Raw genomic sequence first — 16,266 nt, 5'->3', positions numbered from 1 at the left:
AAACTGTGATGATGGGGAAGGAGAGGGAGCCGGATGGCTTGTTGTGGATGTATATAAACCGATGTAAGCAATGATGCTGCTGAATAATTGATACAGTCACTACCTTACCCGATCCCCTACCTAAACAAAGCTGATACTGCCTAACCGCGCAGGTTGGCACACTAAGGAATGACAATTGCGCCTCTGCTCACTGATGGCTGTCCGTCAGACTCCCTGGTTAACTCTGATATATATATCAAAAAAATACACTGATACATTAAATAGGATCAGATATGTCTCAAGGTATATATAAAGGAAAGGGTATGATAGTCATCAGAGAATGTTTCAATAATCCGCCTCAATGCGTTTATCCAACAGGTTCATCAGGAGGCTTGATACAGGGATGATGATTCATGATGTTCAGCATAGTGTTTCTAATAGCCAGGTGTCCATGTATAAATATCCCACTTCATCCAAAACCCCTCCCAGACTAGGAGACCCATTCCCATTCCTAGAGGTGAATTGTCATAGGATATATAGAATGCAGTCTGTCTATAATAATGTACTGCGCCTACGCTACTTCTCATGAGCTAGAGGTCCGATAATGTCCATCCCCTAGTGTGCATGTCTGGAAGTGACGCGCTTTACACTGAAGCGCCAGATAAACTGATTACCGCCGCGCCACTCGTACCCGTGACTGCGCATGCCCGTAGTTATGCACTCCATGCCAGAGCGTATCTAGGGTCATTGTCAGCGATTGTGCACACCTGGATGTGTGTATTCTATGCCGGAGAGCATTACAGTCTCCTATGTACGACTGTACATGCGTTCCACTCCGGAGCACATAATGAATTTGGGTTGCGTTCCAGCAATATAGAAAAGTCCTCTATCTGAGATCAGCGTCAAGGGAGACTAAAAACAAGTATTACACATCCTCCCATCATGCAATAGGCATGTAGATCTACTTTATCACTTCATAAAATATGGGATGGTGGCCCACAAAATATTCCTAAATGGCCAAATTTCACCCCTATTGCATAATTAGAGATACACGAGGAACACCACACTTGTTAGTTACTAAATAGTATAAGTGGGATGTAGCGTCGGCGTCCCTGCCTCCTGCTAGGCAGGGACGCTGTTCCCCTCACCTCTCCTCTCCGTGCCCGGCGTCTTCCTCCCGCTCTGCTGGCAGCGCGCGCTCCTCCCCGGTCACTGTGCTTAGGGCGCGCGCGCTCCCCCTCTCTTAAAGGGGCCGCGCGCGCCGCTCTAAGGAGTCCCCGGCCAATGGCCGGAGGACCTCTCCATATATAAGGCACCTCCTCCAAGATGGAGGTGCCCGAGCAATGTTGTTGCAAAGCCTTCACTCTGCTTCAGCCCTCAGGTCCCGTTACCAGTTACCTGCCAGTCACCTGCCAGATTCCTGCTTGTTACCTGCCAGTCACCTGCCAGATTCCTGCCTGTTACTTGCCAGTCACCTGCCAGATACCTGCTTGATACCTGCCTGATATCCGCTAACCTGCTTGCAAGCCTGCGGTCCGACGGTCTGCGTTCCGACACCTGTCAGTCTGTCTATGGACCAGCCTGTCCGCTCACCTGGGAGCGCTCACCTGCTACCTGCCTGCTAGCCTACCTGGAGGCTCCGCCGTCACTTGCCGTGACCACCTGCCTGTCCAGAGACTCTTGCCCGCTCACCTGGGAGCGCTCACCTGCTACCTGCCTGCTAGCCTACCTGGAGGCTCTGCCGTCACTTGCCGTGACCACCTGCCTGTCCAGAGACTCTTGCCTGCTCACCTGGGAGCGCTCACCTGCTACCTGCCTGCTAGCCTACCTGGAGGTTCTGCCGTCACTTGCCGTGACCACCTGCCTGTCCAGAGACTCTTGCCCGCTCACCTGGGAGCGTCCACCTGCTACCTGTCTGCTAGTCTACCTGGAGGCTCTGCCGTCACTTGCCGTGACCACCTGCCTGTCCAGAGACTCTTGCCCGCTCACCTGGGAGCATCCACCTGCTACCTGTCTGCTAGTCTACCTGGAGGTTCTGCCGTCACTTGCCGTGACCACCTGCCTGTCCAGAGACTCTCGCCCGCTCACCTGGGAGCGCTCACCAGCCACCTGCCTGCTGTCCTTCTACCCAGAGACTGTCCCTGTCACTTGCCGTGACTACCTGCCCTTCTACCCAGAGACTGTCCCTGTCACTTGCCGTGACTACCTGCCCGCCTTCCCTGGGTGTCACTCACTTCCTTACAAGGACTGCCCCTTTATATAGTTGCTCTGTGGTTCCACCTCCCAGACCCGTTACAGTTTGCTCGGGCCATGGAACCCGGTGGCACCCAAGCTCCCTCGCTCTCGGACCTATTTCATGAACTGTCCCGGCAGAGGTCCCAACAGGAGTCCATCCTGAGTCACCTGCGGAATGTCAACTTTCGCCTGGACACTCTGACTGCTCCACCAGCAACCACCGATAGTGTCATGACTCGCAACCCGGCAGCGCCGCTGCCCACCAATACCATGGTATCCTGCCCCGGACCCCGGCTTCCTGCACCTCCTTGCTTTGGAGGCGATCCCGCTCAAGCTCGGGGCTTCATAAACCAGTGCACCCTGCACTTTGAACTCCTGTCCCACCAGTTTATCTCCGACCGGGCCAAAGTAGCCTTCTTTATGTCCCATCTCACGGGGGAGGCACTGGCTTGGCTAAATCCTCTATGGGAGAGAGGAGACCCCCTGGTGTCCGACCTGCCAGCCTTTCTCACGGCTTTCCGGAAAGTCTTCGACGAACCTGGACGGAAGACCTCATCCGCATCATCTCTGCTACGCCTCCATCAAGGAAATCTCACCGTGGGTCAATATGCCATACGGTTCCGTACCCTTGCTTCGGAGCTGGCCTGGGATAATGACGCCCTGGTGTCTGTCTTCTGGGAGGGTCTGTCCGGCCGTATTAAAGATGAACTCGCCGGTCGGGACATTCCTACCACTCTCGACGACTTAATAACACTTGCCACCCGGATTGACATCCGGTTCCAGGAGCGCGCCAAAGAGGTCACCCGTGAGAGGAGGTTTCCACGTCTAGCCCCTACCTTCCAGAAACCCGTCACTCCCTCCGTTACTCCCCAGGCACACTCACCTGAGCCTATGCAGGTCGACCAGACCAAGATGGTCAAAACCCGTCAAGACTTACGCCGTGCCGAGGGGAGCTGCTTCTACTGTGGCAGTAAGGAGCACCGGATCCGTTCCTGCCCAGAGAGGTCGGGAAACGCCTGTGTCTAGGATCGCTCAGAGAGGTCGCCCTAGACAAAAGTAAACCCTATCCATCCCTGATGCTGTCAGTCTCTATCATCTGCGGAGAGAACCGCTATTTTGAACTGGCTCAACTTGACTCAGGAGCTGCTGGAAATCTCATCTCTCAATCCCTGGTAGAAAAATACCACATTCCCACCAAACCTCTGGCCGTACCTTTATCTGTCGCCGCCGTGGATGGGGGCCTCTTACCACATCCCATCCAACTCATCACCGAATCTCTAACTCTACAGGTGGGAATGCTGCATTCTGAGAGCATCTCCTTTCATGTTCTGCCTGGACTCTCTCACGCACTCTTGCTAGGCCTACCTTGGCCCCAGAAACATGCACCCGTGCTTGACTGGCAGACCGGAGAAGTCCTTCGCTGGGGACAGGACTGCCATAAGACTTGTCTAGTTCCCGTTCATCCTGCTCGTCCTTCTCCTACCCCAGTCAATCTACCCGGTCTACCGGTTCCCTATTGGTCTTATGTGGATGTCTTCAATAAAAAAGAAGCAGAGACATTACCCCCTCATAGACCATACGACTGCCCGATCGACCTGATACCCGGCTCTACTCCTCCCCGTGGGCGTATCTACCCTTTGTCCGCTGCAGAGACCCGGTCCATGTCAGAATATATTGAGGAGAATCTGGCCCGGGGATTTATCCGGAAATCTACCTCCCCGGCGGGAGCAGGCTTCTTCTTCGTCAAAAAGAAGGACGGCTCACTCCATCCATGTATAGATTATAGAGGCCTTAACCAGATTACAGTGAAGAATAAATACCCCCTCCCGCTCATTCCTGAATTATTTGACCATCTGAGGGGGGCTAGAATCTTCACCAAACTGGATCTCCGTGGGGCGTATAACCTGGTCCGTATCCGTCAGGGGGATGAGTGGAAGACGGCATTCAACACCCGGGACGGCCACTATGAGTACCTTGTAATGCCCTTCGGTCTCTGTAACGCTCCTGCCGTCTTTCAAGAGTTGGTCAATGACATCTTCCGTGACCTTCTCTACTCCTGCGTGGTGGTGTACCTGGACGACATCTTGGTCTTCTCTCCGGACCTTCCTACTCACCCGAGGGATGTTCGTCAGGTCCTGCTCAGGCTCAGGCAGAACCACCTCTACGCTAAATATGAGAAGTGCATCTTTGAGCAGACCTCTCTTCCATTTCTGGGCTACATAATCTCTCAGACCGGCCTACAAATGGATCCTGAGAAACTGTCTGCCATCCAGAAGTGGCCCCGACCAGAGGGGTTGAAGGCTATTCAGCGGTTCCTGGGCTTCGCCAACTATTACCGCCTCTTCATACCGCACTTCTCTTCCCGGACTGCCCCTATCTCTGCGCTCACCCGTAAGGGTACTAATCCCAGAGAATGGCCGCCCGAAGCAGAGGAAGCCTTTCTTTCCTTAAAACAGGCTTTCTCCTCCGCCCCAGTGCTGCATCGTCCGGACGGCAACAAACAATTCTTCCTAGAAGTTGACGCTTCCTCCTCCGGAGCCGGGGCGGTACTTACCCAAAAATCATCTTCCGGAAGAATGGTAACCTGCGGCTTTTTCTCCAAACTCTTCTCCTCTTCTGAGCGCAATTATTCTATAAGAGACCGAGAATTATTGGCCATTAAGCTGGCACTGGAGGAGTGGCGTTACCTGCTCGAGGGGGCTCTTCACCCGGTAATAATTTACACAGACCACAAGAACTTGGCCTATCTCCAGAACGCCCAGAGACTTAACCCGCGCCAAGCCCGGTGGTCCTTGTTTTTTGCCCGCTTTGATTTCGTTCTTCATTTTCGCCCGGCTGACAAAAACATCAAAGCTGACGCCTTGTCCCGATCCTTCCTGGTGTCTGATCTTGAGGAGGAGCCTAAACACATCATCGATCCCGCCAGAGTAATGCAGGTGGCCCCCGTGAGTCTAAATTTTCTCCCTCCCGGTAAGACGTTCGTAACGGTACCTGATCGGGAGAAGATCCTACACTGGGGTCACTCGTCTAAGCTAGCTGGCCACGCCGGTCAGAAAAAGACCCTCCAGCTTATTACCCGGCACTACTGGTGGCCTACCCTGCACAAGGACGTAATAGACTTTGTTTCTGCCTGTGTGTCCTGCGCCCGCAACAAGGTTCCGAGACACCTGCCAGCCGGTCGCCTCCTTCCTCTTCCAGTACCTGCTGCCCCCTGGCAGCATATAGCTATGGACTTCATAACAGATCTCCCTGTCTCTGACGGTTGTACGGTCATTTGGGTGGTCGCTGACCGCTTTTCCAAAATGGCTCATTTCATTCCCCTGCCAGGCCTCCCGTCTGCACCCGAGCTGGCTAAAGACTTTATCCGCCACATCTTCCGTCTCCATGGCCTGCCCCTCCACATCGTGTCGGATCGTGGGGTTCAGTTCACCTCACGCTTCTGGAGAGCCACATGTAAGCTGCTAGACGTCACCCTGGACTTATCCTCCGCTTACCACCCACAGTCCAATGGTCAAGTGGAGCGGATCAATCAGATCCTGACCAGTTACCTCCGGCACTTCGTTAATGCCCACCATTCAGACTGGGTGGATCTCCTACCATGGGCCGAATTCTCTTACAATAATCACGAGAGCGAATCTTCCTCCAAATCCCCGTCTTTTGTAGTCTTCGTTCAGCATCCTCGGATCCCATTTCCCGTCTCCACCTCGGTGGACAATCCGGCTGCGGAATCTCTCGTTAGCAAATTTTCCTCCATTTGGGAGAGTACCCGATCCGCACTCCTTCAGTCGTCCGAGCGGATGAAAAAACACGCTGACAAAAAACGCCTGGATCCTCCACAATTCCGTCCTGGAGATAAAGTCTGGCTCTCGTCCAAGTATGTCCGGCTCAAGATTCCTTCCTACAAGTTAGGGCCTCGGTTCATCGGCCCACTGGAGGTTATCAAACAGATCAACCCGGTGGCCTATAAATTGAAACTCCCGGCCAACTTGCGAATCCCTAACTCCTTCCATGTATCTCTCCTCAAACCCGTGGTACTTAACTCTTTTTCCAAGTCTACAGGTACGCCTCCTGCTCCGGTTTCCGCTGAAAACGAGTTTGAGGTAGAGAACATTCTGGCCACCAAAAGGGTAAGAGGAAAGACCTTTTTTCTAGTAGATTGGAAGGGGTTTGGTCCTGAGGAGAGAATGTGGGAGCCCCGGGAGAACATACATGCCCCTCTCATCCTTGGTAAATTTCTGTCTGGCCTAAAAAAGGGGGGGCCTAAAGGGGGGGTACTGTAGCATCGGCGTCCCTGCCTCCTGCTAGGCAGGGACGCTGTTCCCCTCACCTCTCCGCTCCGTGCCCGGCGTCTTTCTCCCGCTCTGCTGGCAGCGCGCGCTCCTCCCCAGTCACTGTGCTTAGGGCGCGCGCGCGCTCCCCCTCTCTTAAAGGGGCCGCGCGCGCCGCTCTAAGGAGTCCCCGGGCCAATGGCCGGAGGACCTCTCCATATATAAGGCACCTCCTCCAAGATGGAGGTGCCCGAGCAATGTTGTTGCAAAGCCTTCACTCTGCTTCAGCCCTCAGGTCCCGTTACCAGTTACCTGCCAGTCACCTGCCAGATTCCTGCTTGTTACCTGCCAGTCACCTGCCAGATTCCTGCCTGTTACCTGCCAGTCACCTGCCAGATACCTGCTTGATACCTGCCTGATATCCGCTTACCTGCTTGCAAGCCTGCGGTCCGACGGTCTGCGTTCCGACACCTGTCAGTCTGTCTATAGACCAGCCTGTCCGCTCACCTGGGAGCGCTCACCTGCTACCTGCCTGCTAGCCTACCTGGAGGCTCCGCCGTCACTTGCCGTGACCACCTGCCTGTCCAGAGACTCTTGCCCGCTCACCTGGGAGCGCTCACCTGCTACCTGCCTGCTAGCCTACCTGGAGGCTCTGCCGTCACTTGCCGTGACCACCTGCCTGTCCAGAGACTCTTGCCCGCTCACCTGGGAGCGCTCACCTGCTACCTGCCTGCTAGCCTACCTGGAGGTTCTGCCGTCACTTGCCGTGACCACCTGCCTGTCCAGAGACTCTTGCCCGCTCACCTGGGAGCGTCCACCTGCTACCTGTCTGCTAGTCTACCTGGAGGCTCTGCCGTCACTTGCCGTGACCACCTGCCTGTCCAGAGACTCTTGCCCGCTCACCTGGGAGCATCCACCTGCTACCTGCCTGCTAGCCTACCTGGAGGTTCTGCCGTCACTTGCAGTGACCACCTGCCTGTCCAGAGACTCTTGCCCGCTCACCTGGGAGCGTCCACCTGCTACCTGTCTGCTAGTCTACCTGGAGGCTCTGCCGTCACTTGCCGTGACCATCTGCCTGTCCAGAGACTCTCGCCCGCTCACCTGGAAGCGCTCACCAGCCACCTGCCTGCTGTCCTTCTACCCAGAGACTGTCCCTGTCACTTGCAGTGACTACCTGCCCTTCTACCCAGAGACTGTCCCTGTCACTTGCCGTGACTACCTGCCCGCCTTCCCTGGGTGTCACCCGCTTCCTTACAAGGACTGCCCCTTTGTATAGTTGCTCTGTGGTTCCACCTCCCAGACCCGTTACATGGGATATAACTGATAAGAAATAATTCTGATATAGAAGCTCAGATATCTCGATGAAGTAAAACAATATGTGAACCTCATTCACAGGGAACTGAGTAGCAATGGGTAGAGTATAAAATCCAAAAATGTAATCCAGAATGGGGCTGTATTCACACAAAAGAGGCATAGGAAATTTGCTCATTGAGTCCCTTAGGGGCCAGTGAATAATGTCTAAAAATCCACTCACTTTCCTTTTTGAGGATACATCTATTGTGATCACCTCCTCTCACGTTGGGATTAACCACCTCAATGATACAAAAGGAGATGTCTCCGGTTTCACATCTATGTACACTGTTCATGTGTCTCGCTAATGGGATGTCCTGACCATGGCGTGTATCGCGCAAATGCCCCTCTCCCCCACCCTCCTCCTAACTAACTAACTCTTGGTCATGCATACATAATCTAGGGGGCAGGTGCATGTGGCCATATATGCAAGTCCTGAGGTTTTACAGTTGGAATAATCCTTCTAGAAAAAGGAGGAACTCGAGAAAGATTTACATGGTCTCATCCAATTACATGTACAACGTTCTCCACATATAAAGAAACCGCAGATTCTTTTATCTAGCCAAGTCCCCTTGGGTGCAGGTTTTTTATAGAAACTATGCACTAAACGGTCCCTAATTGAACGACCCTTTCTGAAAGTTATTGTGAGAGTAGATCACACAGCACCCTCAGGTCCGGGTCCACCACAAGTATATCCCAGTGTTTTCTGAGGATATTAAAGATACGGTCACTCTGATTGTCACAAATTCCTATTACTTGTGTTATCCCATCTTTTTCTTGCTCTCTTGGTTAGGTATGGAGGAGTGTCTGTCTCTCCCGATTTTCTGCAAACAACTGTGTGAAATTCAAAATGTATTGTGGATACCTTTTTCCCCGAATCTGGTGTTCATGTCTATTGCCTGTATATTAAAATCTGCGACATTAGAACAGTTCCTTCTCAACTGTAAAAATTGGCCCTTGGGTATTCCTTTTTTTGGGGGATGGGGTGGTGACTATCCCACTTCAATAGTTTATTAGTGCTTGTAGGTTTATGGTAGATGAGTGTCCCTAGGGTCCCATCCCATTCTTTCTTGATTAGTACATCCAGGAAAGGCAACTGGTTATAATTAACCTCTGATGTAAATCTAAGGCCCACTCTATTGATGTTGATTTCCCTGACAAATTCAAGAAATTGTTCACTCGTCTCTGACCAGATGATAAAATTGTCCTGAATATATCTATACCATACCCCAATATATGGATGCCACCACTTATAATCATCCCTGAATATTGTGGTTTCCTCCCATCAGCTCAAAACTAGATTAGCATATGATGGGGCACAGGGGCTCCCCATCGCAGTACCCCTGAGCTGGTGAAGTACTTCCGGTCAAAAAGAAAGAACTTATGAACAAGAGTGAATTTAAAAAGATCCTCCATGAAGTCATTATGTCTGCTACACTCTATTGATCTCGATTTCAAGAAATGTCTTACTCCTCTGATATCATCCTCATGCGGTATATTACTGTACAAAGCCTCGATATCTAGTAAAGCCTGCTCCCCTACATGCATGTATACATGCTCGAGGGTATACATGGAGGGGAGCAGGCAGAGGGAAAACAAATTCCAGAGGACTTATTCCAACTGCATTACCTCAGGCGGTACTGTGGGAACATTATACTATGTGGGGGCATCATATATACTGCATAAGGGGCATAATGGGGGCATTACACTGTTTGGGGGCATCATACATACTGCATAAGGGGCATAATGGGGGCATTACACTGTGTGGGGGCATCATACATACTGCATAAGGGGCATAATGGGGGCATTACACTGTGGGGCCAGTAAAGGGGTCCTGTACTATGAGAACAATATGTTTCCTCCCTTCCTGTCTCCATAGTTGTGTCGTATGTATCTATTACAGGAAACAGAACAAAACCTTATGATTCTTATAAAGGGGCAACACAAGACCCCAAAATAGTCTCCGTGCTGAAGGGGTTAATGCCCCCTGCGCCCAGTAATGGGGGATCTCCACATACCTCCACCTGCAGAGCCGCCACCAAATATATGGCTGTTCTGTGCGCACAGGACCTGTGATGAGGTCACAGGAGGGGAGGAGTCAGGGTTCACATGATCAGGGGCCTCAGTGGATGCAGGACTCTGCTGTGCTGGTTGTCGTGGTGCTGGATGAGCTGAAGTTTATGTGTGGGGTCAGGAGGGGTTTACAGTGTGGATGTAGCAGAGCCGCTCACTGCTGTCAACAATGTGGTCACAGTATTACGCCACTTTTACGGACTCACAATAAAACATACAAAAATGAAACCAAAATGGATTTTCCTGGGAAATATGTTAAGGAACATTCTTTCCAGGGTAGTGACTTGTATATAAGGCAAAATAAATAACCAAAAACAAAAATACTCCTCCACACCTTTGGCTATGTTCACACACAGTGTTTTTGATGCATTTTTGCACTTTTGCATTGCTTTCAACTGTGAAAAATACATTCACCAGTAACTAACATTTTACAACCTTATCTGGCCATGTGGTGTGTGAGACATGATCAGACACATCCATACAGTGCTGAAAAGACATGGGAACAGCATGGGGAAGACCCCTGGAAGCATCTCTGACTCCCAGGTCACTGCCTAAAACCATGGTCATCAGACGTGATTCTATATTACTGCGGTAATAATACAGACATTTTTGGCAACGCGACAAATATTAAACTCCATTTAAAATGGGCAAGGTGCGTGGCAAGGGAGGGGGAAGTGGACATGCACGCCGAGGCGGTGGGCAACATGAAACTGTGCCTGTGAGGGAGCACAACAGGCACCCACATCATGTCAAACTACCTTCCTGTCCCAATTTCTAGGGGGCCGCGTAATACCACTCTTGAAGCCAGAGCAGTGTGAAAAGGTTGTTGATTGGTGTTAGAAAAACTAACACTTCCTTACTTTAGATAAGGGTACGGTGAGAATAGAGACGAAAACAATCTTGAATTGTGTGGATAAAACAAAAGCTTATTTAATGTTCATTCAAAAGTGGTTAAAAAAATGAAGAAAAATAGATCATAGCACAAAAAAAGAAGTATTAGGTTAGAAGAGGGAAAGGAAACAATTATAGGTTCTTACGTATCTAGTATAGAAGCATGATCCGTGCTGGAGATACTCGAGGAATGAGTGATCTCCCCCATGTCTGGCTCTGCTTATATACCATCTCGCCTCATAGACATACATTGGACATTGGAGAATATTTTTATAGTTTCATAACGCAATATGGCGACTTGCTGATATATTAGTAGCTTCTACCATATTAGAACAAAACTAATAGCTTGTGACATATGCATTTTGGCTACGTTCACATCACCTCATGTTGGTATATTTTAAACATATGGCTAGTGACCTTTAATGATCATTAGTTATCCCCAAATAAACCATATTGACAAGAGTCCTATAGGTTTGACAAACTGAACAGGTGTTTCTACCAAGGTCCCAGAATAACTCCAGTCTTTCTCTCTATTTGAATCTAAGCATGGTTAGAGCCTAAGCATGTTAAAGCTTATGCATGTATCTTTCTATCATAAGAAATTAATATTTTACAGTCCCCCTGATTATGATTTAAAAAATATCATAATCAATCCTAAACTCATTCTCTCACCATTTGTATCACATTCATTCTTTATTCTGAAAACCTTGTATCAACATCTGTATTGAATGTCATCTGAGTTCCCAAAAACTTCTAAATTAAAAATTCACTCGAAAAGTTATATTTTTTCTTTTTAACATTTCTCTTAAAATATCATCCTACTTTTTCATTTCTGTCTTTATTTTTTTTGTATATTTTCTTAATTTTACACATGATAAAAATCTGATTAATAATATACAGCTAGATCAAAATAAATATTATTATAATTGGATTTGTTAATACATTTCCTGCTGCCATTTTCGCTGAAGACTGTGACCAACTAGTTACTGATCTTCCTAGATTTTTCCACCAAGATGAGCCTGACATACTTGTCCATTCATGTTCAATATCATCTAAATTATTTTGTTCATGTCCAAATACAATTTCAGCTTCTTTTAGTTATTTTGTTAACAAACCCTTGTCTTTATTTATCTCATTTGTCCACATATCCCAAGGGAAATAATTTATTTGGCACAAATTGAACTGTATTGGAAGGATTTTCAGATTTCTTGTCCCTATTGATGTAATATTAATACTTCCTTCCTTCTTGAAGATATTTTTCACATTTCCCTCCATACAATATAAAACTATTGTCAGATTTTCAGCATGTACACAAGATGAGAAGAATGCTGAAACAACTTATTTTTCGGACATAACTTGGAAACAAATTTTGTTCGAGCTTATTGGGGTCAACAAGTCATGTATCGTTTGCACATTCTCAACTCTGGCATGACATGAGGTATGATTATGGAAACATGAGTTATAAATGACTTTATCCTGTCCAGGTAGACACATTACCTTAGAAATAAAATGTACAGTGGGTACGGAAAGTATTCAGACCCTTTTAAATTTTTCACTCTTTGTTTCATTGCAGCCATTTGGTAAATTCTAAAAAGTTAATTTTTTTAAAGTACACTCTGCACCCCATCTTGACTGAAAAAAACAGAAATATAGACATTTTTGCAAATTTATTAAAAACGAAAAAATGAAATATCACATGGTCATCAGTATTCAGACCCTTTGCTCAGTATTGAGTAGAAGCCCCCTTTTGAGCTAGTACAGCCATGAGTCTTCTTGGGAATGATGCAACAAGTTGGATTTGAGGATCCTCTGCCATTTTTCCTTGCAGATCCTCTCCAGTTCCATCAGGTTGGATGGTGAACGTTGGTGGACAGCCATTTTCAGGTCTCTCCAGAGATGCTCAATTGGGTTTAGGTCAGGGCTCTGGCTGGGCCAGTCAAGAATGGTCACAGATTTGTTCTGAAGCCTCCACTTTGTTATTTTAGCTGTATACTTAGGGTCATTGTCTTGTTGGAAGGTGAACCTTCGGCCAAGTCTGAGTTTCAGAGCACTCTGGAAGAGATTTTCATCCAGGATATCTCTGTACTTGGCCGCATTCATGTTTCCTTCAATTGCAACCAGTCATCCTGTCCCTGCAGCTGAAAAACACCCCCATAGCTTGATGCTGTCACCACGTTTCACTGTTGGGATTGTATTGGGCAGGAGATGAGCAGTGCCTGGTTTTCTCCACACATACCGCTTAGAATTATCACCAAAAAGTTCTATCTTCGTCTCATCAGACCAGAGAATCTTATTTCTCATAGTCTGGGAGTCCTTCATGTGTTTTTGAGCTAACTCTAATAAATTTGCAAAAGTTTCTACATTTCTGTTTTTTGTTCAGACAAGATGGGGTGCAGAGTGTACTTTAATGAGAAAAAAATGAACTTTTGGAATTTACCAAATGGCTGCAATGAAACAAAGAGTGAAAAATATAAAGGGGTCTGAATACTTTCCGTACCCACTATAACCATGAAAAAATGTCTAATTGTTCAGTGTTTGTACCATCAAATGCAAAATCTGTGCACTGTAATAGATAATATAGCAATTGTGTATTACTAACAGGAATTCCCATAACAGTTATAGGAACCATGGTTTCTTCTCTTCCTGATATTGGGATTAGTGATGTTCCTATACAAATGTTCTGTTCACATCCTAACCACCTATTTACCCACAAATCGGTGTGATTTAATGCTAAATTATATTCTGTAGGCAAATTTCTCATTATTCCTAAAGGTGTAATTCCACTTTGCAATGCCTGTGCAATCATTTTCAGATTGGTAGAATATTCAATCTGAACTTCTAGACATGCTCTGGCCACTTGGGATTCCTGTTCACTTTCTATTAGAGCTAAAGTAGCATCTTGTAAATGTGACACTGAAGATCCCAGCACAGCAGCAGTGTTCAAAACCATCTTTTCAAGGAGTTGATTCAAACTTTTCTGAATTTTTACCCCTTTACCTCCAATATACCCAATATTTTCCAAATCTGATTTAAGTGTATGAATGTCCATAGTATTAATTAAACTTCCCACTGTTCCTAATCACCCCCCCAAATACCTTCTAATATCCCCCTCTTACTTCTAACATGTGTTGAAGTTCTTTTCCCAAACCATTGTTCTATGCCCATCTCCATGTTGATGAGATGTGATTGACATTGGGGATATCTGGATGAGATTTTCCAACTAGACATGTTAAAAGTCCAGACCATAGTAATCAACACTCCATCTCTTAATAGAAGTTTAGATTGGAATTGATTGATTTGGAAAGGAGTAGATGGTTGAAACCTTGTCTGCGTACATACATTATCTACTGCTGACAAAACATTTACATCTTTGCATTGTTTGTAATTATTTTTAGTTAAAACGCAACACTGGTAAAGTCCAGAATCCTTAGGAGATGGATTATCTAGAGAAAAAACAAAATTCTTATCCAACCATCTCACATTCCCGTATTGACTTCTATGTATAACATTTGTTGGACCATTTGAAAAACTTCCCAAAAATAATTTGTTTCTGGTCCATGTTAACAAAGACTCGGGAGGTAACTCTAACCTTGTGTTGCATTTCAATAAAAGAGGAGACATATTTTCTTGACTATGTACTGCTTGTGGTGCAACCCTTACTTCTGGAGTGATAGTATTTGTTACTGTAAAAACTACAGATACTTGTACTGATTCTCTGGTTATCGGGAAATTCCATGTTTTTACCCAATCTTCATCTCCTTCTGTAATAGAAAGTAATGAAGGCTAAAAAAAATTCCCCAAAAGTTGTGTCTTTAACACAATCTCTGTTTCGGATGTTCTGTCCCTTTTGCAAGCATATCATTAGTAATATCACCCGACCACAAGGCTTTCTCTTCACCTCTTATCTCTATATTCCAGTATAACACATCTGTAGGATTGCATTCCCATGTGCCTGTCTTATTATTATGTATATAATCTCCTTGTAACTGTGTAAATTTAGACTTAGGTCCTATGGTAGCATGTAATATTAAGTGTCGTGTATGAAGTGTAGCTCAATACAGCATTTTACACCATAACCCATGCAAATGTTTCCAGTAATATCTACTGAATCGTCCGGTATGTCGTCATCTATTAGATTTTGTATACTTGATCCTCTTGGTTTCCGTGAATGTAAAGTTCCTTTGATATGCCCATTCACTTCACTAGTATTTGTTCCATGATATAAAATGTCTTCTGCGTAGACTACAATTGAAACAGTACAAAGTAGCAGAAATATGGTTCCCATCAGATAGTAGCTTTTCCTGGGAAACTTTTTCTTTTCTTGAAGGATTGGTGTTGAATCCCTTCCATCAAGGACATGGTATTCCGTATTCCAGCTCTTATTGGAATCCATTTCTTCCTAAAAGAAATGCAGTATCATTATTTTGCAATATACAATTTGCATTGATCAACATGTTCCCACAATTTTTGTTGTCTGCGGGTATTTTTAACCACGTTGGATGCTGGTTGCACTAGGATCATAACTCATCCCATGGTGTCGATTATTTCAAAGGGACCTTCCCAGTTTCTTTCCCAAGGTCCATTCTTCGTGAAAGTTTTAATCATGACCAGAGCCCCTATTTTAATTTGGATTCATATGGTGGCTCCATCCTCTGCATTCTTGATGCAGGATGTGGAAGAATGGTTTTCAAGTTTTCCTGCATCAATTGCAACCATTTGGACCTTGCAACAGCATCTTTTTGAGGTGTGGACAAAAATGGTTCATGTGGGAAAATCAATGGCATTTTTCTTCCTGTCATTAGTTCAAAAGGAGTAACTGAGTTGTGGAGGAAGTTGTTCCGCTAACACTCAACAGTACAAAAGGTACTGCATCCACCCAAGTATTACCTTTGTCCAATAACATTTTGGCAATTCCGGATTTTATTGTCCTATTCATCCTTTCCACAATACCAGCAGACTGTGGATGGTAAGGTACATGAAACTGTTGTTGTACCCCTAGAATAGTACAAACCCCTCAATAGTGACCCCTCTCTGTCCACTTCTATGGAAGCAGTTATGTAATGTGTGACCCCACTCCGTCCACTTCTATAGGAGCAGTGGTGTAAGGTGTGATCCTGCTCCATACATTAGAAACTGTATCTAATCCCATCCTGTGTGATACACTCTGCTGAGCTCAATATCTAATCCTATACAGGACTACACTTAGTCCTGTATCTAATAGCAGCATGTGTTACTCTAAGCGTATCTAATCGCGCATGTGATACAGTCCACATATCTATATTTATGATACAGCAAGCAGCACCATCTATCAGGATCAGCTCTGCCGGCTGTCCTCAGTGACACTGTACTTGTCAGTATCGCTGTCGGTCACCAACAAAATGTGCGATACTCCCCAGACCCGTGTATTTAATCCCGTCATTGTGTGCAATATGCCCCGGACCGGTGTATCTCATCCCATCATGTGATACAC

The 16,266-nt window shown here is 46.7% G+C and overlaps 2 protein-coding genes across 5 annotated transcripts in view; one reads left to right on the top strand and one right to left on the bottom strand.

Annotated features, from left to right (window-relative positions):
- The window catches only part of LOC141178597 (uncharacterized), a 164,686-nt gene that overhangs the window by 34,041 nt on the left and 114,379 nt on the right, over window positions 1–16,266 (bottom strand). The window contains exon 1 of one of the 4 annotated variants that reach the window (XM_073660482.1): window positions 9,851–9,932. The exons of 2 other annotated variants lie outside the window; for them this stretch is intronic. The gene's annotated coding sequence lies outside the window, so the exon portion shown is untranslated. Of the gene's footprint in view, window positions 1–9,850; window positions 9,933–16,266 lie in introns of those variants that run through there. One more of the 4 variants, XM_073660480.1, reaches the window with a different exon arrangement.
- LOC141178593 (uncharacterized) overlaps window positions 1–16,266 on the top strand; it is a 328,452-nt gene that overhangs the window by 280,071 nt on the left and 32,115 nt on the right. The gene's annotated exons all lie outside the window — the stretch shown is intronic.

Source organism: Phyllobates terribilis, unplaced genomic scaffold, assembly GCF_046119375.1.
Source record: "Phyllobates terribilis strain yellow unplaced genomic scaffold, ASM4611937v1 Scaffold_29__1_contigs__length_15306474, whole genome shotgun sequence".
Taxonomy (NCBI): domain Eukaryota; kingdom Metazoa; phylum Chordata; class Amphibia; order Anura; family Dendrobatidae; genus Phyllobates; species Phyllobates terribilis.
This window is presented reverse-complemented; position numbering and strand designations above follow the sequence as displayed.